Genomic DNA, 23,850 nt, shown 5'->3' on the forward strand with positions numbered 1-23,850 from the left:
ATGGCAGATTGTGATTAAGGCTAAGATTTACTATAATAGAATTAATCATGATGAATTATTTTAATACTTATGCAAATATGTTGCATACTTACTAGGAATCCTGCTATAATTGAATAATGAAGAACTTGAAGCAAACTCAAACTTAAAAAATATGTTCTTTTTTTCTACTATTTTATGAACATAGGTTTCAGTTTCATTTATCCTCACAAATGCTATAGGTGGGAGTTGAAATTTTATTTCATTTTTCAAATTCTATCTTCCATTAAAAGTTCTGTTATACTTTATTTATTGATGGCCTAGTTAAAGAAGAGAAAGTTTTAAAAGGTCAAATTACTGACCTCAAGCCTCTTGACATCTTCCTCCAACTTTCTAGTCTTTCTTGAGAACTACCAGAATTTTCTCCCTGATTTGTCATTAAGAAAATTAATCAACTTGGGAAAGATTTATGCATCTAACTAATGGGCAAATGTAGTCCACCTAATATTTCCTGAGAAACATTTAATGGTGCTGTACAATATCCTGCTGCTTTACAATGGACCACTCCAAATATAAAATGCATTCTTCTTTTCACCACCAGCACGATTCAAAGAAATAGCATAGGCAAAGAAAACAAAAATGCAGAAAGAATACTCAGAACAAAACCACACAATTATTCTAATAAACAAAAGCCAGCAGTCAGAATTTGGCAGAACATACTGTAAGAAAATACCTTTTGTTTCATAGAAAAAAAGACTGCACTTGGGTGAACAATAGGAAAAAGTCATAAGCAATGACTAATAAATTCCTTAGATCAATATGTGTCTATCCTACTGCAATACGACATAGAACATGCTAACAAAAGGCTCATAAGATGCAAGAAAAAAAAAAACTCAGATAAATAAGAACAAACACGGCTACACCACTCATGATCATGTTAGTTTATTAATGAGAAGGGATATAAAAGCAACATCAGAATCCCAACATTTATGGAAAGCATAGTTATTGTATATATAAATATCTGTATGCTAACTTTAGGGATATATTTACAGATACACAGCTCCACTCTAGGTGTGTAAACTCAACTGTTCCACAGTATTCCTTTTGTTGTCTTTATGTAGTCACAAATTAAAGAATTCATCATTTCTGAAAATTACAACTTTTCTCATTTTGGGCCACACCAGGTAACCAACATTTCCAAGTGGATGTTGTCTACACAAGGCTTATTTGTATTGGAATTTACTTCATGTTACATGATAAGCATTTTGATATTGCTTCTATCAGCATTCAATGCCAATGGGAAGACAGAAATAATCAAGACAGAAGATAGCTGGGTCTTGAGCTAAGACACAATTTAATCATAATTTTTACCAAAATATCTTCAATTTCTAAACCTTCTAAATGTTAGCATGCTTGAGAAATAATGAACAATAGTTTCATGTTGAGATACTAAAAATATCAATTTGTATATATAATTGCAGTCGCAGCCTCTTTTGAATATTTAATTAAGCTAGTCATTTAAAAAAAAAAGTCTACTTGATAACAAATCACATCTTGAGAAAAAGTTATGAATGTTAAGGTTTAATTCTACTTTTGTCCTATATTTAATTTAGCCTTGCAAAGAGCTTTGCAAATTATCCCAAGAAATTAGTCCTAAGAAAATAGTCACCAAAAAAAGCAAATCAAAGTGTCTCTATTCTGGAAAATTCACTATCATTTCTGGTGTTTTTCCCAGAATAAATGGAAGGACATTAAAACACAAACGTTATTGCATGCAAGGCAGCACTGCCATTCTGGAAATTAGGGAAGCCAAATTTTACTCCTAAGTTTCATTAGTACTTTACTGAATGACTTAAGGGCAATTGAAAATCCCAGTTTGGTCTAAATGACCTGCATTATCTGTAGAGGCCAATTCTACTTAGACTAGAACTATCATTGACTTGGAAATTTTACAAAGTAATCCAGCTCCTCTGAGTTGTTCTTTTCATGGGCTGCTGCATGCTTCAAAGAAAGATGGAGTGAACTTAACTACATTGAACTTTCAGTTCTAATATAACCAAAGACTCAAATATTAATAAAGCTTTGGAGGCTTGCCTGAACTCATTTTCCTCAATATTTAGGAAACTGAATTATTGACCAAAATGTTTAAATGATATGGGAACTACTGTCATCATATATATGCAAGACACAATTTAATCATAATTTTTACCAAAATATCTTCAATTTCCCAACATATATGTTGTAGGCTCTATTAAGTCATAAGAAAGAAAAAATGGAAGTAATTCAACTGACACCTACTTTAACTATCTTGTATTTGGAAAAAAAAATAAAGTTCCAGCATAATATATCAATTTTTAATATAATGTATCTTCAGAAAGACTCAAAAAAAAGGAATTCTTGTTTAAAATATATAAAAAAGCACATATCCTATGCAGAGCAACTGGAACTCCAGAGCATTGCTGATAGGAATCCAAAATGGTTCAGTCACTTTGGAAAACGGTTTAGCAGTTTCTTATAAAATTAAACATACACTTTCATATAATGCAGCAATCCTATACGTAGGTATTTGTTTACCCAAGAGAAATGAAGACATGTCTAAACAACAACCTCCTCACAAAGTTTATAGAAGCTTTACTTAGGAACTCCAAAAGCTGGAAACAATCCAAATATCCCTCAACTGGTAAACAGAAAAGCACCTTGTGGTAGATCTATACAATGAAACACCGCTCAGCAATAAACCGAAACAAACTAATGATTCATGCCACAGCATCTGTGAATCTCAGAAGCATTATACTTTTGAAAGTAAAAGAAGCCAGATGCAAAAGGCTACATACTTTATCAATCCATTTATATAACATTCTAGAAAAGGCAGAACTATAGGGAAAGAAATCAGACTAATGCTGCTAGGGGCTGGGGGAAAGGAAGGGAATTGACAACATAGAGGAAGGGGCATCTGGGGGGATGATGGAAATATTTTCTCTTAGCTGTGGCAGTGGTTACATGATTGCATAAGTTTGTTGAATGTCGTAGAGCCACTCACCTAAATAGGATGAATTTTACTTATATAAATTATATCTCAATAAACAAATAAAAAACGTTCATTCTATACTTATTGCCATAAATCATCGATATCTCGACTATTACTTTTACTGTTTTCTAAATTGCTAGTTTATTGTATGGCATTTTATAATTAGCATATACTAATCTCAGGTATCTCAATGTAGTTTTCAATTTGGCTATGAAAAATCTTCTCTTGCTATCCACTAATAATTTTCCAGAGAGCAAATATTTATGTTTTCTCTCTTTTTTTGTTTTTTGGTGAAGAAGATTCACCCAGAGCTAACATCTGTTGCCAATCTTCCTCTTTTTCCTTGAGGAAGACTTACCCTGAGCTAACATCCATGCCAATCTTCCTCTATTTTGTATGTGGGTTGCTGCCTCAGCATGGCTGATGAGTGGTGTAGGTATGTGTCCAGGATCCGAACTGCAAACTCAGGCCACCAAAGCGGAGTGTGCCAAACTTAACCACTAAGCCACGGGGCCGGCCCCCTATGTTTTCTCTTATACTTCTTAATGGTGCCCACTTATTTTCATTTAGTATTCCCATAATTTAAAATGTAGAAAAGAAAAAAATGAAGAGAAAAACTGTCTTTTAGCCTGTTTTTACAACTGACTAAAAGCTGAAGTCGTCAAACTCCTACAAACGCATTTGGATAACTATCCATTATTTTACCACATAACGTACAATTTCAGCGGCTCCTAGAAAGTCAACTAAGAATCTCAACCTTTCTAGGCTAGTACTTAGGGAAATATTTGCTAGATTCGACATAAAAAGGTTTTTAATCACCTTTGGAAATTTTTATATAACCCTGAAACCAGGCTCTATGAAATAATACTCAAATTTTTGTCTGACAAATTCTATGTTTCTAACTCTCTGTCTCTGGCCATATCACACACAAAAAAGTGCAGAATAACTAGAGTTTTCCAATTATTATACTACACATATGAAAACCATTTATCATTAAAACTGGGCCATAAAAACCATATCTAAACTGTGCATACATTGAGCACAAAAATGGATAATAAAAGTAAAATTGTGGCACTAGTAGAGATGAAATAAAATGCTGGGACAAATAAGTAGGGCAAGTACTACAAAAGAATTACTTAAAAGAAAAAATCTGATGTCTACCTCATCTGAGTTCCTATTTTGAGAAAAAAATCATGGCAAAATTTTTGTTGATCTTTTGGCATTCTGGTGTATTTCTTCTTAGCTAATGTCAGGCTTTATAATATATGCCTTGCAAAGAATTTTGATTCTCAATGAGTGTCTACTTTGGCATTGTGCCCAGTGTTTCCATGGTTACCAAGGAGGAAAAAAAAAAAATGTCATCCCTTTCTCCCAGTTTCTCACCATCTAGGACAGAAAAGACTAAACTGTGACAACCTGGCTCCCTGGAGTTTAGTTTAACCCAGTCGGTGCTTTCAAGTAGAATAGGTTGCCAAATATTTTAAAAGCAGGATATTTCAAAACAAGATCTTGTCCCTCAGTTGCCGTAGTCTCCGTTACTCCCTATTATCACCTAACCCTAAGGTTGAGTGCCAGGTGCCATTTATTATTTGACACTTGACCTACTTCTCTCTATTCCTGTCCCTTGCCTGGTCCCCATAGGCATCTGGGTTTGCAGTTCCTTGGCATATTGGGTTAGAAACCGTGAAGGCTCTGAGACTTTACCCTACTCACAAGCTAACAAGTTAACCTACCACTATTTCATATACGTATACTGACAGAAGACACTAGATCTTTGATTTAGAGAGACAGCCAAAAGCATCAGCCAGAGAAATACCTTCCATTGGTTCCCTAATTCCCACAGGGCAACATGATGAGGGCCAGATGTTTTCCTGCATGTCCAGTGGGTTGCACCATAGAAGAGGAACCCCGACATTAGGAGACTCTAGCTGATTTAGGCTGCTGGCACATCTGTTCATCTTCCCGGGGAAAGAGAGAGAGAGAAAGGTGGGAAGGAGGGAGAGAGGGTACTTACTCTGGAATGTAAGCAAATGTCTCAGAGGGCTATTCAAACATACCCTTTGCTTAGAGGCTGAACTATGCAAAACACAAGAAATCCACGGAGAATTGTCTCCCAACAGTGCAATTGGATGGTGCTACATGGCTGATATATTTAATTAGTGGAATCACTATGAGCCCTTAAGGTATGTGTAAATTGAAATGAGTATATCAATTCAGCTTCCCTTCTCTTATATAATACCACATTTTATACTATTCTGAACTGAATGAGTGTAATTTATTAGAGTCTTTCAGAGATGGCCGCCCACTTGCTGCTAGCCTAGCTCGTTTTCCACCCACAAAATCTTTTCCCATCAGGGGTTCTGCTGTGTTGATGGTAGAGATCTTTTTTAAAATCAAGGAGGGGGGATGTGGTTGAGTCATTCAAAATTTTATTCACATTTCTTTATTTATATAGAATTCTTTCTGTTATTCTTCTTGAGTGAAAGAGACAGAAACCTAAAAAAAAAAAAAAAAAAATCTCTAGGTATTCAGGTTACATGAGATTGATTTGCTTTCCATGGTTTTTAAAGGGTTGGGAAACCACAACAGTTATTTCAGCTACATTTCTATGTCATTTAGAGGTAGAAGAAGGGCCAAATTTGGGGTAAGTTTTTTTTACCTCTCCAATATATAACAGAGCCTTTCTGGAATTTGTCTAAGTGGATTTTAAAAGGGATGAATGTTGATCAATTTGAAACTAATTTGCTACTTGAAACTCTGCAAACTCACATGCTATTTTAAAGCATCCTCTGGGGACTCATATACCATGTAACCCATTTCACATCTCATCTGTTATTTTTTTTTTTTTTTTTAAAGATTTTATTTATTTTATTTTTTTCCCCCCAAAGCCCCAGTGGACAGCTGTGTGTCGTAGCTGCACATCCTTCTAGTTGCTGCATGTGGGACTCGGCCTCAGGATGAACGGAGAAGTGGTGCCTCGATGCGCACCCGGGATCCGAACCCGGGCCGCCAGCATCGCAGCGCGCGCACTTAACCACCAAGCCACAGGGCCGGCCCTCATCTGTTATTTGAATGAGAACAAATAGTTCTCAATTTCTCCAGTCCTAAGAATTTATATGGAACCTATTTGATTGGAGGTTACAAAGCAGCATAACTAAAAAAAGCCTGATCGATATTAGAGAGAGAAAAGCAAAGAGGTTTTAGAATATTGATTAAAAAATTCAGAAAATTGTGTTTTTATCTTTTAAAAAACTGAGGCAATAAGGATTAATAAGATTTTAATAGAATACAAGGTAATACTGTCCAGAGGATTGGTTCACACATGCCAAAGTTAAATTCCTATTTAAGACACATAGTTCTAAAATTCTTCAATGTTATTTTTTTTCAATCAACAGATTCATTTTTTATCCTCCACACCATTAAAGATAATATTTCAAGAAAAGGTAGTGGAATTGTAGTTTATTATTTTAATATACAATAAGTCATTTTACAAAAATAATCACATGTCCCTCATTCTACTTGTGAAAGGAGGCTCCAAATATACCCCTACTTCTATGTGGCAACTTAAAACTGATCCTAAAGCAAAAAAATACAGGTCATAGATTTAAACTCAAACATTTTTAACCCACATTTATCTTTTGCTCTAGATCAATATTCCATAATACTCATCCAGTAGTTATTGTGAATTAAAAATACCATTTAGATGTTACTTCCTCAGAGAAGCCTCCCTTGAGCACTTAAGCTGAAGCTATTTTCCTTTACAAACATCTCATAACTTTTAATTAGATCGGTTTTTGTGCATTTTAATGTTTGTCTGTCTCCTCTAGGAGACTTTAGGACAATATCCACGAGGCTCACTGAGGGACGCACAGCGCTGTATACATAGCACCTAGCACAGTGATGAGCACATAGAAGGCACTCACATATTTTAAGGAAAAGTAAAATTTCTAATTTCAACTGAACCTATTGATGTTACTCTTGATATCATACCATATTTCTCACATATTTCACATGGCACACGATTATCAAATAAACCAACAGGTACAAAATACATTGAGTTTTTCCCAGTATTTCACATTACACATCTAAACTGGTGACAAATCCTGCTTCTTTTTTCTTTTACATTTCCCTGTGTCTTTCTCTTCCTTACACAGCCTTTGTTTCCAGATTTTAATTCAATTTCTACCTATACTTATACGGTTTTGATACCCTCTTCCTCCTTTTTCCATTCCTAAATTGACTGAAATCTACATTTCCAGATCCTTCCCTTTAATCTCCAGCTATTTCTCAAGCATCACTTTTTATCTAGAATAATATAAATTTCATTTTCTAGAGGGATTTCTTTTAAATGATCTATATGTATTTGATAGCTGTATCAGTTGTAGGCAGTCTTGCAACATTTTTTAAAAAATCCATAATTTAGGCACTGAATGGGGTCTTCAAGAGCATTTAGAATTCAAAACCCTTATTTTCCATGTGAATAAGTGAGGCCCAGAAAGCTTAAATAATTCACCCATAGGTCTACAGATAGACTCTGTTGTTAAAATGATATCCAAAACATTCAAAAAAGAGTCTATACCAGTGATGTCAGCAAAATGGCAGCAAAAGACATTCCTCCTTTTAATCGCCCCTTTTAAATTAATGAATTAAACATCAATAAATGAACAAGAGCACCTTTGTGGAGGTTTCTGGCCTTTGCACCGTACTCCAAGGGACCCAAGAAGAATCTCACTCACCAGTGTAGCTGGTAGGCGGTAGACAAGCCTCCATACAGGCTGCTGAATCAGAGGAGCCAGAGAAACTGCCTGGACCCCTCTCACTGCTGTGGAGAAAGGATAGGGTGAGTGCTAAACTGGGGAGGCATTCACCCAAGAGAGAGAATTTGGAGAAATTCAGCCCTTCCAAAGGGAGAATCCAACACACTGTTGGAGAAAAAGGAAAAAAAAAAGAAGAAAAATATGTTTGGTTGCAGTGGAGGTACGTTTGGTCGCAGAAGAGGGGTAAGAGAAACTTTCCTGGTACTGCCCCACCCCCAAGAAGGTACTGATCAGGGGTGATTTGTCTGACAGAGGCAATTTCTCCAATGAGGAAAGAGGAGGCAGTGAGAGAGGACCTGGCTCACCCAGCTGGATAGGATGCAACTGGAGAACCCCATTTCTCTCCACCAGCACCCAAAGTACTAAAGTGAGAGCTCTACAACTGGGGGGAGGGGAAGGATATTGAGAAAGAGGCAGATAAGAATTTCAAATGGCCTTGAAGGGATTGTGCTCAGCAAAAAGTCCACCCACCTGCCTCTGGGAGTGCCACCTATGGGGATTTCCCTGCCAGATCCACAGGTGTCCCAAACTCACCAAGTGCTAGACTCATACTTCCCCACAATCTGCTGACGGCTCCTTATGCACACTCCTGAGTGCATCTGCAAGAGCCAGCTCCAGTGGACAGCGAGCATGCTCAGAAAATAGGCCATGGTTGGCAAGCAGGGGAGAAATCACTCATTTGAGCTAAGTGCCACCTTTCGGAATACAAGAGAAAGGTTTCTAATAGCCAGCCTAGTGAATTGTAAGAACCAAAGAAAACATAAAAGCTTAGTTAAGGAGATGTCTGCTATTTCAAATGTGAAAGCAGAAGTGTATAGCTACAAACAATATGAAAAATCAAGGAAATATGGTAGCACAAAAAGAAAATGACAATTCTCCAGCAACTGAACTCAAAAGCATAGAATACTATGATCTAACTGATAAAGAATTCAAAATAGTTGTTATGAAGAAATTCAATGAGCTACAAGAAAACTCAGACATTTCAATAAAATCAGGAGTAAATTTAATTAACAGAGGGAGTTCTTTACTAAAGAGACTGAAATTATAAAAAAGAGCCAAACAGAAATTCTAGAGCTGAAGAATTTAATAAATGAGATGAAGAATGAAATAGAGAGCATCTGTAGCAGGGCAGACCAGATAAAATAAAGAATAAATGACTTGAACGACAGGAATATAGAAATACAGTCATACGCTGCTTAATGACATTTTGGTCAATGATGGACTACACATATGATGGTGGTCCCATAAGACTAATACCATATAGCCTAGGTGTATAGTAGGCTAGACCATCTAGGTTTGCGTAAGTACTGTAGGAGAGGAAGAAATTTTCCTCTACTCTTCTAGGTTCTTCTGCTTGGTCTAAGAATTAAATTGACATGAGACAGATTAACAGAAGAAAAATAAACAAAAGTTTAATAATATATATAGATGGGAGAACCCCAGGAAAACCAAGCAACTTGCCAAATATCTTAAATACCTTAAATGCAATCCTTAGCTAAATACAAAAGAAGATGTTGGGGGTGGAGAGTGTCAGGGACTTCAAAGGGAAGGAAGGCAGTTCACAGGTAGGTGAAAAGGAGCAAATGTCTGGAAAACCAATGTTTGGCCACACAGAAACAGAAGATCACAGAGGGGAGCCCAACAAACAGGCTGTTCTAGGTTCCTCCCTGTCTACCACCTAGTTCATGTTATGCAAAGGTGATAGCTTGCTTCCTGAGACAGGTATTTTTTTATCTGAATTCTTTTAGGCAGTTAAGGAGGAGATAACAAGAAAAACTTTTTGATTCTTTTGTTTCTTAAACATAATCAACCTAAAATAATCCTCAGGTTAAAGAGACACATTTTGGGGTGGCAAATTTTGTTCACCTGACACTCTATGATGTTGGCACAATGACGAAATCACCTAACAATGCATTTTTCAGAACTTATCTGTGTCATTAAGTGACACATGACTGTAATACAGTTAGTAGAGGAGAGGAAACTAAGATTTAAAAAGAGCGCAGAAAACCTACAAGAGCTATTGGATTCCGTCAGAAAAGCAAATGTCTGAATAATTGAGAGTTCCAGAAAGAGAAGAGAGAGAGAAGAGAACAGAAAGTTTATTTAAAAAAATAGTAGCTGAGAACTTTCCAAATCTGGAGGAAGAATTGGACACTCAAGTCCACGAAGCTAATAGAACATCCTATTATCTCAATGCAAAAAGACCTTCTCCAAGACACATTATAATGAAACTGTCAAAAATCAATGATAAAGAAAGAATCTTAAAGGCAATCAAGGAAAACAAGAAAATAATCTACAAAGGAACCCCTATTGGACTATCAGCAGATTTCTCAGCAGAAACTCTGCAGGCCAGGAGACAGTGGAATGACGTATTCAAAATGTCAAAAGATAAAGATTCCCAGCCAAGAATACTTAGCCAGCAAAGTTATTCTTTAGATATAAAGGCTTTCCCAGACACGCAAAAACTGAGGGAGTTCACTACCACTAGACCTGCCTTGCAGGAAATGCTGACAGGAATTCTTCAAGCTGAAATGAAAAGATGCTAATCAGTGACATGAAAATACATGAAAGTACAACACACTGGTAAATGTGAAAAATAGACAACCAGAATTAGAAAATTGTAACTCTATATTAAGATGGTGTGTTAACCACTCAATTATAGTATAAAAGGTAAAGGAAAAGAATGGTAAAAATTGGTATATCTATTATAAACTGTTGCATTACAAATGCATGATACAAAAAGAGGTAAATTGTAACATCGATAATATAAAAGAGTGGAGCCTTTATAAGTGTTTGAAGATAAGCTGCTATTAGCCTAAAATTGACTATTTTATGCAATTTACAAGGTACCCACAAAGCAAAAAACTAGAGTAAAGCCAAAAACAAAGAAAGGGGAAACAGAGGAGACCATACAGAAATTATATCCAACATTAGAAGAAACGCTAATTATTGATGCAATAGACGTGTTAGTTAATGCTACAATGGCAATCGTATTGCAATATAAATGTATCAAATCAATATGTCGTACACTTTAAACTTACCCAATGTTTTATGTCAATTATATCTCAATAAAACAAAATAATCTTTTAGTCTAAAAGAATATGGACCAAAAAAGTCCAATTCTATAATCAAATTTTTACTTTTTATTTTTCTTTTTACTTTTATTAGGCTTCTAATCTTTTTTACTAATCATATAGTGACGATAGTTAAATGACAAGGGAAGCTATTCAAACAATACAAGACCAATTTAGACAGTTCTTTGTATTTAGATAATTATTAATTCTGATTACAAATTTGTAACATCTACTAAGTGATTAGTACTGTAATATTATTAATATAATATCTTCTACATATGTTGTACTTTAATTTTTTCATGGCATGTTAATAGGTAATTGCACTTCAAAGTCTTAACATAGATGAACATGCCCTATATACTATTAAAATATCACTTTAGTTAAAATAATTGCTTTTGAAACCAATGCTTTTAATGACATTCTGTCCTTTAAAAAGTTATAGTATGCCATTTGAAATGTATCTAAGTATTTGCTATTGTCAGGTGCATGTGCCCTTTGCAATTACTCTTCAAATTCGACTTCCTTGAAATAAAAATCTGATTTTAAAGTTTCATCTCTTCTTACTTACATGTGGAAATGGAAGTAATCATCTAAACCATTTAATACCAACACGGTATTTGAGGGTATTTTGCTCATTAACTTTAACATAATGAGTATAGTAATGCAGCTTAGGGGGAAAAAATCTATCATATCAAAATCCATAACTTCACAAATATTTGTGCTTAGGATAAGGCTAAAGTATATAACAGACTTTACCAAACTGCAGAATTACAAAAACAGCTCACAGGAATATCCATACCTGTTGCAGAGCCTTTAACATACTAAGTAAGTATCCCTCCCTAATTGCTTGGAAAGTGGGTAATTTTAATTATAGAGATCTAGAGCAAAATTTACATATATTTTATACCCTGGGAAGTCCTAGCAGCCCAAGTTATGCTTGAATATTTAAAAGATATTTTATTATTAAGTTATATTATTACTTAATGTAAGAAATATTAAGAGAATATTCTAATGAAGCTACTAATTTTTGATCATGCTATGGATCATTAATTTCTTAGTTTTATTTTTTTTCTTGTTTTGTAAAGATGTGACAGCTAGTTCAAACTGCTCTTTCACAAGAAAGTTATTTGGCTTTCTATGGAAAAATCTTTATCAATTCAATTTGCAGGAAGAACTTTCTGGATCTTGAGTTTGTGAGACTGGATGTATTATGTAGACTGGTTGGGAAAAATAAATTTTCCTGAAGAAAAAAATATACCTATTTGCTCAAAGTTTTGCAAGAAATTGTTCAGAAAAATTTCACCTAACAAGGTGCCAGCCCTTCTCACTAGACATATTTGCGTGATAGGATTCTCCATGTTGGTCAATATCAAAAAAAAAAAAAAAAAAGAAATGAAACATCACTGATACAGAGCCACATCTCCATATTAAAATAAGTGATGGAAAACATTCCCTTATTTCTAACTGATGGTATTGCTCACTAACATTTTTTTCCAAACTCGTCAAGCATTGAATACAATACAATCAAATATCAATTTCTGAAAAATTAGTATATTACTTCCCCTTGAAAACGAGGAATGAGTTATCAAAACCTCTCTCATTGCACTCTGGTGGCCCAGCAGGCCAGCCCTTTGTCCCAGAAACGCCTGAGGAAAATATCCAATCACAGACACCTCAGCTTCATCTGACTTGAGAGAGAAACCTGAGCTCCCATTTTCGTTTTTGCTCTCAGGTCTCCAGTCTCCGCCCCGGGCTTCGTTTTAAGAGGATGAGTCAGTCTCCAGCAGTGCCTCAAATCAGAACTCACTCCAGGTCAGAAATCCCAGATCAATTAACATCTGGGGTTTTCTCCTTTATATCCAGCCACTCCATAGCAGAAGAAAATAAGAACTATTGTCTCATGCCAGCCTTTTCTTGGTGTCTACTCCTCAACACAGTCACCTCGGGTCTGCTTTTCAGTGACCGGGGCAGTTTCCCAAGAAACTGAATATAAACCAAAAATGCCAATGTATTAATATAAAATAAAAACATAATTGGAAATGTGCCTGAATATTTATGCCCACTGGTCATCAAATTAAGGTTCTCAGGAGAGGAAAGTTACTTGAACAAAATCAAGATCAGAAGTATGTTCGGTGAACAGATAAAGTAGAAGAGAATATTCTGGAGAGATTGTATCAGCAGGCTAATATGGTCAGTTGTTCATCAGATAGAAAGGGATAGAGTCCTTTGTATAGAACTAAAAACACAGATAAAATCTTCACAATTCACAAAAGCTCGTATTAGGAGTATAAAATATCATAATTTGTTACAATTCAATTATCTTCCATTAACTACATTTAAGTTGGCATCTTTTTAATGCAACTTAAAGAGAGACTATAGATCCCATGATGCTATTTACAAGATAAGCTAGAATGAATAGTCACACTTACAATTCATTTCAAGGTATTTTAAAAATAGATTAAGACATTAAATAATTGTGGCACTTAATTTAGACATCATTTAATCTAATATTTTCCAAACCTGTCTTATCATCAGAATCACCAAGGGTTTTTATGAAAAATACAGATTCTTAGAAACTCCTCTGGAGTTTCTGATATAGTGCATGTAGAGATTGAGAATCTGTATTTTTTTCTAAAGACTCCAAATGGTTCTGATAATTAGGAAATTTTGAGAACTACTAATCTAATCCAAATTCTGTCCTTTTAAACAAAGGACAAAGTGGATTCCTAGAGAAGTAAAGTCCTTTGCCTGATAATTGAGATATTTTATACACACACACACACACACACACACACACAGATAAACGCCCTAGAGATGTATTCTGCCTGATAACCGAGATAAGATATAGTATATGCATGCCTCTTAAACCAGATTTCTGTCTATTCAACCATGCTACCAGGAGAATATACATTATACATAGGTTTATTTATTTTATTGCTCAAAAGGAAATTTTTATTATCTTTTTCCTAAACTCTAGAGGATCCCTAGTTGCATAGTGTAGCCACTTGTATATCAACTGAAACCTTGAGAGAAAATTATTTTCAATTCTGATGAACTCCCTGTAAGTTTCTACTACCTAAGCATCTATTTGCTTTCTCTAGTTCTCCCCCACTACCTATGCTAAAATAATACTGCATCTCATAGTGAGCTCTCCATATTTAAGCTTACGTGGAATATGACTGAGTCTCCTTTAATGACATTTCGGTGTTGAAACAAAATTAGAACTAGCACAATACGGAAGCCACTTAGTATAGAATTTATTTAAACCTGCTTTCATTCCTAGGCTTTTAAAAGTTATGCTTGGGCAATGCTGCAAGCTCACTGATACAAATCAGGAATTACCTTAACACAATTTAATGTCAGCTGAGATACCCTTCTCACTGCTTCTGTCCTGATTGTCCTGGTTCACTGTCCCCACCGCGGGAGGTACAGACAGGCGTCCACATGACAGGGACAAGCTGTCCTTGCTCTTAATTCACACCCAAGGCCATGATGTTTTCAAATGTGTTAAAGACCAAGATACAGAAAGAATAGTCTATATTTTGTCTGGCAGATGAACTCTGCAATAACTGAGTCTCAAAGTAGGTCTAAAATCTAAGTATGCATATCAAACAGCTTGGTTTCTGAGTTGCGTATTGACATGGCTGCTGGTTCTACAGAAAATGCAAGTAAGCAAATGGCCTTCTAAAAAAGTCAGTAGCCCTGGAGCTCTCCTAATTTTGAATCACATGGAAATCAAAGCTTCACCTTTCACTAATCTCTTACAAATTAATTTTACATAAAATTATCTAAGCATGCAAGGAAAGGTAAGACATCTGAGGAAGAAGTCAGTGGGGGGATAATTGTAAATCATATGTGTACACAGCATGATGTGATGTGGTAATAAAAAAGAATGCATCTAACGTGTTTTAAAGCATGGACAAAAGGACTATTTTTAGAAAATCAGATATTAGTTTAGGACACATTTTTAGATAGGAAAATGGACAGTCAAAATGTATAGATTATTAAAAGTGATTCCTTCTGCTTAATTTAAGGGTAGAACATTCACTTTCACAAAATTCGTAAGTCTTAGGGCTAAAAGTGAGGTTTCCCTTCTCAAACACTCACTTTCACACTTTTTTACATCTCATTCATCCTTGTGTTAGTGACCTCTTTCCAACCTATGCTATTAAGCCTCAGAAAACATACATTTTTGTTTTCAACCTCATCAGAGAACCATTACTCCACATCTTAGCCTTCTGAATCAGCACTAGACTGGTTCTACCCCAAGCTTGTTCTCAGTATCTCTTCCTAAAACTCGATGATCGGGAAGAATTGATACATTCCCAATATACCTTTCAGTTTATAATCAGTGTGTTCTGTCTCCAGGCTCAGAGAGAAAAGTCCTGCAAGTGTTGGTTGTCTAAATATGCAGCCTTTTAAACAAATCTCAACAAATCATAATGCTTGGAAATGTTCAAAAGTTATGTTCAGATTGGTAATTGGTAATGTGGTGACACTGAAAAAAAAAAACAAAGAATCATGTCTAAGGATGACATGCAATTTCTAAGATCACCACCAACAACAAAAATCCTGCCTCTGTTATAACATTGAAAGCATATAATGATCTTGTGGAATCCACAGTGGCTGGTTATAAAGATCAACGGTCAGTAAACTTGTAAACAAAGTTTTGGATTTTTCTTTAATTGCGTGCCTTATAAAAAAAGTTATTTTTTTAACTGGAGCACAGCCATAACAATTTGGTTTTTATTCTAAGTTGCTTTTGTACTACACTGACTCTGCTGAGTGGTCATGACAGCAACCTTATGGCCCAGAGACCTTACGGGAGCCTAAAATATTTACCACCTAGCTCTTGACAAGAAAGGTTTGCAAATGCCTGGTATAGATTAAAACTGCTTTCACTGTCAGAATCAATAACACAATTAAAAGCTCCTTTCACAATCTTTAATTTTTTAAACAAATAATTTAAAAATATAAAAATATCTTAAAAACAAATCACTTAATGTTAAGTAATCGAGACTAACCTGTTTTAAAGCTGCCTTTTTAGGAACCATACTTCCTTTCTATCAAAGTAAAGTTTAAGAGCTTTGCACTCACCTCAGTTCTAAAACTGGAGAAAATGTGTTAAGAATATTTGTAGATCCTTTCAATTTTAAAAGAGTCCTAACTAAACTCTTGAAAGGCAAAATATATTTTACTTAATATACTCTTAGGTGAACTCTACTCTCAGATGAGGCTTATAAAACCGAAAGATATATCTGAAATTAGATTTTAAAGTATTTTGGAAAATTATAGCTTTATCTGTAAAGTCAAATTTTCTGTATAATAACTTTCCTTTTTATGTGCTTTTGGTGGTTTTGTAGGTAGGAGTCTAGGTTTTGGAGATATAAATGGAATATTAAAATATTTTCCCTAACGTGAGGCAAAATATTGAAAGCAGGCATTTTATTTGAGAAGTTAACTCAGGAAGCAAGGGTGAGACCAGAGTGACACAGGGAAGGAAGGAGGAAGGCTGATTATAAGGATGACTTATCTGCTTGGCTATTGCTGTGTTGGAACCTAATGGGCCTTCTGAGCAACCCTATGAAATATTCTAAGAATTGTCAATCTGGGAGGAGAAAAGGGCTTCACGCCCTAATAGTCATGGGTGGCCCCATTGGCGTAAATTCTGCCAGACTTCTGGGTTGCAGCTGCATGGACATCCCTCCTCATTAAGTGACCAAAGTCATGAGTTGTGGGCCAGTCCAGGCAAGTGTTGTCCTATCACACCAGCACCAACTGGTCAAAGCCTGAGATGGAAACCCGTGCTTGAAGAGCCATCTATTTCTTCTATCTACTCTTTGGTCTTCACACTTCAAACATTCTCCTTGCATGATATCACCAATATGGTGATTATCCCAGATCTCTCTTCACTCCATACTTCTGCCCTAAACTTTTATTTTTTTCCCAACCACTGGTTGGAAATTTCCACTTTGATATCCGATAGAAACCTCAAAGCTTTAAAATGTCTTAAAATAATTCATCACTTCCCCTAAAACTCCCTGTCCCTTTCCTCCTCTACTCTATATTTCAACTGTTGGCTCCTACTGTTGTTCCCACCAGAATCCTGAATTATCCTTGACTCTTGCCCCTCATTCACTCCACACTTGCAAGCCTCAAAGACATTACTTTCTAAACATTTCTTGAATCCCTTTATTCCATCTGTGCTAGCTTATGTTCCCAGCTGAGGCCCTGATTGTCTCTTATCTGGACTAATTATACATACATACATATATATATATATATATATATATATATATTTTTTTTTTTTTTTTTTGTGCGTGAGGAAGATCAGCCCTGAGCTAACATCCATGCTAATCATCCTGTTTTTGCTGAGGAAGACTGGCTCTGAGCTAACATCTATTGCCAATCCTCTTCCATTTTTTCCCCAAAGCCCCAGTAGATAGTTGTATGTCATAGTTGCACATCCTCCTAGTTGCCGTATGTGGGACGCGGCCTCAGCATGGCCAGAGAAGCGGTGCGTCGGTGCGCGCCTGGGATCCGGACCCGGGCCGCCAGTAGCGGAGTGCGCGCACTTAACTGTTAAGCCACGGGGCCGGCCCATACATATATATTTTTAACAGTAGCCCTACTTCAAACATGTCCTCCTTGCAGCCAACAGAGTGGTGTATCTAAAAGTCCCTTCTCGTTGGTTCAATTAACTGATTAAACCCTTCAGTGGTTCCACAAAACTTGCAGGTCATTGCATTCATTCTTGACCATGACATCTGAGACTTTCCCTGATCCAACTTTTGTCTACCTCTCCCTGCCTCAAACTTTACGCACCATGAATTCCAGAACTGCTTAGTAGTTCTTCACATGAGCATGCTGATTCTCATCTGTGTACACTTGCATAGCCCTCCTGGTCTCCTTAATTCCTGTCCCCCACCCCCAACTCACTCCCTCTCCTATTAACACTTTAACATATAAGTCATACAACACCTTCCTTGATACCACCATGCTGAGTCAGAAGTCACTCCTTTTTTTATTGTAATTATTTGCTTTTATGTCTCTGTCTCACTTTGTCCCCTTTAGAACATGTGCTCCATGAGGACAATGACCATCTACTATTCCTGTTTGTATCCTCAAGTGGCATAGTACCTAGGACACTGTAGGATCTAATATCAGTGAACAAATGAATATGTCAATAGACGTGAATTAGCACTTAAATAAAAAGGTTCCCTTTGAACTAAGTTAAAATTCACACAGAGAGATTATACTCAACAGTTAATGTTTGTTGTTTATGTTCCATTTCTTTCGGGCCATTAATTCATTACTTATTTTCAGTATATCAATACTTTTTGCTGATATGAAAAAAGATAGAGGAACTAATGGCCCTCTCTAAAATATGTAATAGTAGAGCTGTTGATGTCTATCAGTAAAATTTGAATCATCGGAAAGGAAATTAAGAACATAAACTGTGATCTTAAATGTGTTTTAGGAGTTCAAAAATAAATGAAATTCATGGTAGCTTATAGAAAAGTTAAGAAAAGCTTTTTTAAGATGTGATAAAGCTGAATTTTAGTTTCTTAATAACAACGGTTTTTGTGACTCACAACATACAAAAAGAAGTAAATACTTCAATCGTGAATTTAAAAAATGGAATTGGTTGAGTTCTATAATTAGAAACAATGTATAGATCATTTCATTATTCCGATGAAGAATTAGATCATTAGAAGATTATGTAACATCTGCAAGGTCACTAGGTCCCTTAGTAGAAAATTTAAACCTTAGACTCCAGGTATTCTAATTCCTGGCTTGATGTCAGTCCCACTTTATCATGTCATTTCCCCTATACCTCCACAAATAAAAGGTGAGAAATTACATTTGCTTTCCATGTACAGCACCAAATACCAACCTCAGCATAAGAGCGTAACTAACGTGTATCTATCAAAAACAAAACAAAAAAATTCCGTATTAAAAGCATCTCAAAGTAATTTAATATAACTAATAGTGTAGTCTAACAGGAAAATCTCTTACAAAGGTATTTTTCCCTGAAAAAAGGAACAAATTGAAAAAAGATAAGTTCTTTGTAACCATGATGCAATACAAGCTAATTCATTTTAATCCAATGCTTTGAATTGAAGCAAATTGACTTTAGAGTTATTCTCATTTTTCATTATAACCTTGTTTTTCATTACATTACACTATGCTTCACTCTAATATGAAAATCAATTTTTCATCTTAACACATACTGGAAACACAAGGGGTCACCATGTCAGAAATCAGTAGGAAGAATATTTGTTTCCAGCTAAATTTTTTTAAAGCTTCTTAGAAAGCTTTTTGAATTGAACAGTCTTATTCGAACACGATGATTCTTCCACATCCCAAGAACTGGGGTCTGTGAGAAAAAATAAGAAGCATCTTAATGATGACAAAGCGTTAAAGATAAGATGCCATTAACTAAACGTGTGGGGGACAGGCTGACTGCCTGAACCATTTTGTTCTGTCTTTGGAACGCTGAAAAAGCACGAAGTAAGAGGGTGGGAGCCGCATATTCATTTATTTGGGCATTGTCACCACTGTATTCACTGAAATTCATCTACATGCTTACCTATGTGCTTTAGATTCTAGCTGATACAGTGAAAATTAAAAGAAATTGGTCCCTGTTTTCTGGGTAACTATAGTTTAAGCGCTAATACTAGACTAATAATTTATATAAAACTTACATCCATAAAAGAATGTTCCCGGTGACTGTTGCCTAGGTAAACACCCCATTTCACTCTGTGCAAAAAGTCACACACTCTTGTCACTTTGCCCTAGTTTGAGTCCAAGAGAACTTTTACTTTAAAGGCAATTTAGGTTTGTAATTAAGAACTTGAACTCCGGAGCCAAACTGCAAATCTTAAAAACCTAGTTCTACTGCTCAATGTTTTAAAAAATTTTTATTTTGACCTAATTTTAAACTTATAGAAAAGATGCAAAAATAACACAAAGAGACACCTCATGTCCTTTCCCTACTTCCCCTAACGTTAATGTTTTACAGACCGCTGTCCCTTATTTTCTCCACGAAAGAGTAGAACCCTCCTCTTAGTGTTTTGGGGAGATTATAAAAAAGATAATATACAAAACACAGCACCTGGCACATAGAAACTGTTAAATACAACTGTGGTTAACAATTTTGTTTTATGACTACATGAGTAAAGCTTTGGTAGAAATAGAAACTAGAAGGAAACACAGAAGGTGAAGCTCTGTGATCAGGCTTTAGGCTTCTGTGACTAACTAGGGTTATGGCCAGATCCTAATGGAAATATGTCTTAGGCCAGATTCCCTGTAAAACAAATGTGAGACAGAGATTTGGGTAAAGAACTTTTACTGAGGAATTCTCTTGGAACCAACAAGTGTAGGGGAGTGAAAGAAGCAGGATTGAGTGGAAGGAGCAGTTAAGCTGTGATGCAATCACAGCAAAGGCCTCAGCCAATCACACAGTGAATTGGATGGTCCATCAGAGTTGTCCTAAACTGATGCAAGAATACTGAGCTTTTGTACTCTGCATTGGCTGTTCTTCCGATATGGACTGCCTCCAAGGAGGCCACAACACCTTAGCAAGTCAACTCTCTGTCAATCTCTCTCTCAAGAATCAGCTGGGAGGCATCAGCAGCCAACTCTCCCAGAAGACTACTTCAGAGAGTACTTCCAGAGTACTCTCAGTACTTCAGAGTACTTCCCAGAGGAATACTCCAGTCCTACAGAGGATTTGGGTTGTGCACAACAGTATCCACAATGAACTATTCATGAGAACCTGTGTGTGGGCAGAGTTAATCCATGGCCAGTGAATCAAATCTACATCACCTATTCTGTTAGGTGACAGAAATTTAAAAAGATAAATTAAAGTCCATATACTAATCATCAAAGTCTGTTAAAACATTTGTCTTTTGCTATGTTTTGCTTTGCTTTGTTCATTTGTTTAAGAACCTTTAGAAAGCAATAATTACTAATATAATATGGAGTAGGGCAGAGTTAGGGGAACAGAGAAGCTAATTCTCTCCCACTTCTCAGAACTGGGGACTACTAAAGACCCAAGGAAGCAATGTGTTATCAAATATAGGTGGGACACAAGCAAATTTTTAAATAATTAGATTGATTATTGATAATATATTTTGGTATAAATTTCTCCTCAAAAAATTTCAGAAAAAAATATTTAAAGCTATAATCAGTTCCCTTCTAAGAAACATACAGCTTTACTATACCAGTTTATTTTTCTTTACCTAATATTTTCTGATATATCATTACATGGGTTAAAGATATTCAGTTCATGCCACCATGAAGAGCACACTTAATTTAGGCAATACAAATTCTTTTAGCATGTTTACTTTATTTCAAATGCAATAAGAAAATTACGTGATAACATAACGGTAATGCTAAAAAAAAGCCACTAAAAAACATTTGAACTCTTCAAATGATACACACACACATACACACATTCCCCATGCATGTCGTTTTCAAATAAAGTCTTCAGGAAGTTGTTTCATATATCTTTTATAGTTAAAAAAAATGTATATACTGGGTATTTAAAAACCATGCTCAGATTGTTAGAAGTGTAAAGTAATTTAACCAGAGACTACAATACAGAAGATACTGTAGCTACATATAGCCTAGGACGGTTCTAATTGAAATTTATTGGAAGAAGATTCTAACCTTTTCTTCAGCCCTTCCAAGGTTTGCTACTCAGTATATTTCTACAGTATAAAAATAATCCCTGCTCTGCAGATTATGTTCACAGAAGAGCTCTAAACAGTTTTATAGACTTATTTAAGTATAATTTACATATAATAAAATCCACCCATTTTAAGTGTAGAGTTAAATGGGTTATGGCAGATGAATATCATCATGCAAACACAACCACGATCAAGATATAGAAAATTACATCATCACAAAATGTTTTCTCCTACTCCTTTGCATTTAATCTCCCCTATATCAGACCATAGGAAACCACTATTTCTCACTATAGTTTTGTGTTTTCTAGAGTATCCTATTAGTGGAATCATACAATGATCTTTGATGTCTAGCTTCCCTCACTGAGCATAATGTTTTTGAGATTCATCCATATTGTTGTCCTATCAGTAGTTTGTTCATTTTTTATTGCTGAGTAGTATTCCATTTATAGACCTACCACAATTGGTTTATCTAGTTGATGGATGCTATTGGCTATGAACTTTCTAGTACCAGCCTTTGTGTGCATATGTTTTTATTTCTCTTGGGAAGGAGTGGAGTTGCTTGGCCATAGGGTTGGTTGTATGTTAAATGTTATAATCAACTGCCAAACTCTTTTCCAAAGTGGCTGTGCCATTCTGAATTTCCACCAGCAATGTGGAATACCAGTTGCTTCACATCGATATCAACACTTGATATGGTCAGTTCTTTTCATTTCAGCCATTCCAGTGGATGTAAAATGGTACCTCAATGTGGTTTTAATTTGCATTTCCCTGATAATGAGTGATGTTAAGCACCTTTTCATTTGCTTATTGGCCATTTGTATATCTTTTTTAGTGAAATGTCTGTTAAAATATTTTGCCCGTTTTATCAGGTTGTGTGTTTTTTCTTTATTGAGTTGTTTTACTTATTTATATATTCCAGATACAAGTTCTTTTTCAGATATACTTGAAATTATTTTCTCCTTATCTGTAGTTTGCCTTTTCATTTCTTTTTTTTTTTTTTTTTCTGGTGAGGAAGATTAGCCCTGAGCTAACATCTGTTGCCAGTCTTCCTCTTTTTGCTTGAGGAAGATGGTCCCCAAGCTAACATCTGTGCCAATCTTCCTCCACCTTGCATTGGGGACACTGCCCCAGCATGGCTTGATGAGCGGTGTGTAGGTCCGCGTCCGGGATCTGAACCCGTGAACCCCGGGGGCGTGGAAGTGGAGCGTGCAAACTTAACCACTACTTCACTGGGCTGGCCCCCTGCCTTTTCATTTCTTAATGGTGTTTTTCAAATAGCAAAAGATTTAATTTTGATGAAGTCCAATTTATGATTTTTTTTAATCTTTGTTTTTTCTTTTTTTTATTTAGGAAATTGCTGTCTGTATCAAGATCATTAAAATATTCCCTATGCTTTCTTCAATAAGTTTTATATTTTTACATTTACTATTATGTATACGACACATCTTGACTTACTTTGAGGTTATGGTATGAGGTAGTGCTGATGTTCATATTTTCCATTTAATATTCAATTTTAACAGCACCATTTTTCAAGAGACTATTATTTCCCTATTGAATTACAACTGGCTATGTAAGGGTGGGTCTCCCTCTAAACTTTTTATTCTGTTTCATTGATATATATATATGTCTTCTTTATGCCAATACTATGCTGTATTGCCTAAAACAGCTTTATAATATGTCTTGAAATCTGGAAAGCTAAGTCCTCCAACTTCATTCTTCTTTTTAAAAAATTGCTTTGGCTAATCTAAGATCTCTGCACTTCCATAAAAATTTTGGAATCAGCTTTGCAACTTCCCCAAAAAGGCTTATAGAACTGACTGGGATTGCATTAAATCTAGAGATCAATTTGGGGGTAATTATTATCTAATAAGTATTAGGTCTTTATCTGTTAACTTCATATATATATATTTCCATTTATTTAGGTTTTCTTTAATTTCACATATCAACATTTTATAAGTTTCAGATCTGCACATCTTTCATTAAATTTATTCCTAAGCATTTTCTTATATTTGATGCTATTGTGAGTTGATTTTTTTATATAATGTAATTTTCCAATTGCTTGTTGATTGTATGCAGAAATAGAATTAATATTATTTATTGACTTTTTATCCTAAAACTTTGCTAAATCCATTTATTAGTTTTAGAGCCTTTCTGCAGATTCCTAGGAATTTTCCATGTACACATTCATGTCATCTTAGAATTAATGTAGTGTTTTTCTTCCTTTCCAAAATGTGTGCCTGTCCTTTCTTTTTTTTTTT

The 23,850-nt window shown here is 35.4% G+C and overlaps 1 protein-coding gene across 6 annotated transcripts in view; it reads right to left on the bottom strand.

The window, feature by feature from the left end:
• The window catches only part of MALRD1 (MAM and LDL receptor class A domain containing 1), an 846,741-nt gene that overhangs the window by 493,812 nt on the left and 329,079 nt on the right, over nt 1–23,850 (bottom strand). The window lies entirely within an intron of this gene.

Source organism: Ceratotherium simum, chromosome 32 (genome assembly GCF_057802395.1).
Source record: "Ceratotherium simum simum isolate JZ-2026a chromosome 32, ASM5780239v1, whole genome shotgun sequence".
Classification (NCBI taxonomy): Eukaryota; Metazoa; Chordata; class Mammalia; order Perissodactyla; family Rhinocerotidae; genus Ceratotherium; species Ceratotherium simum.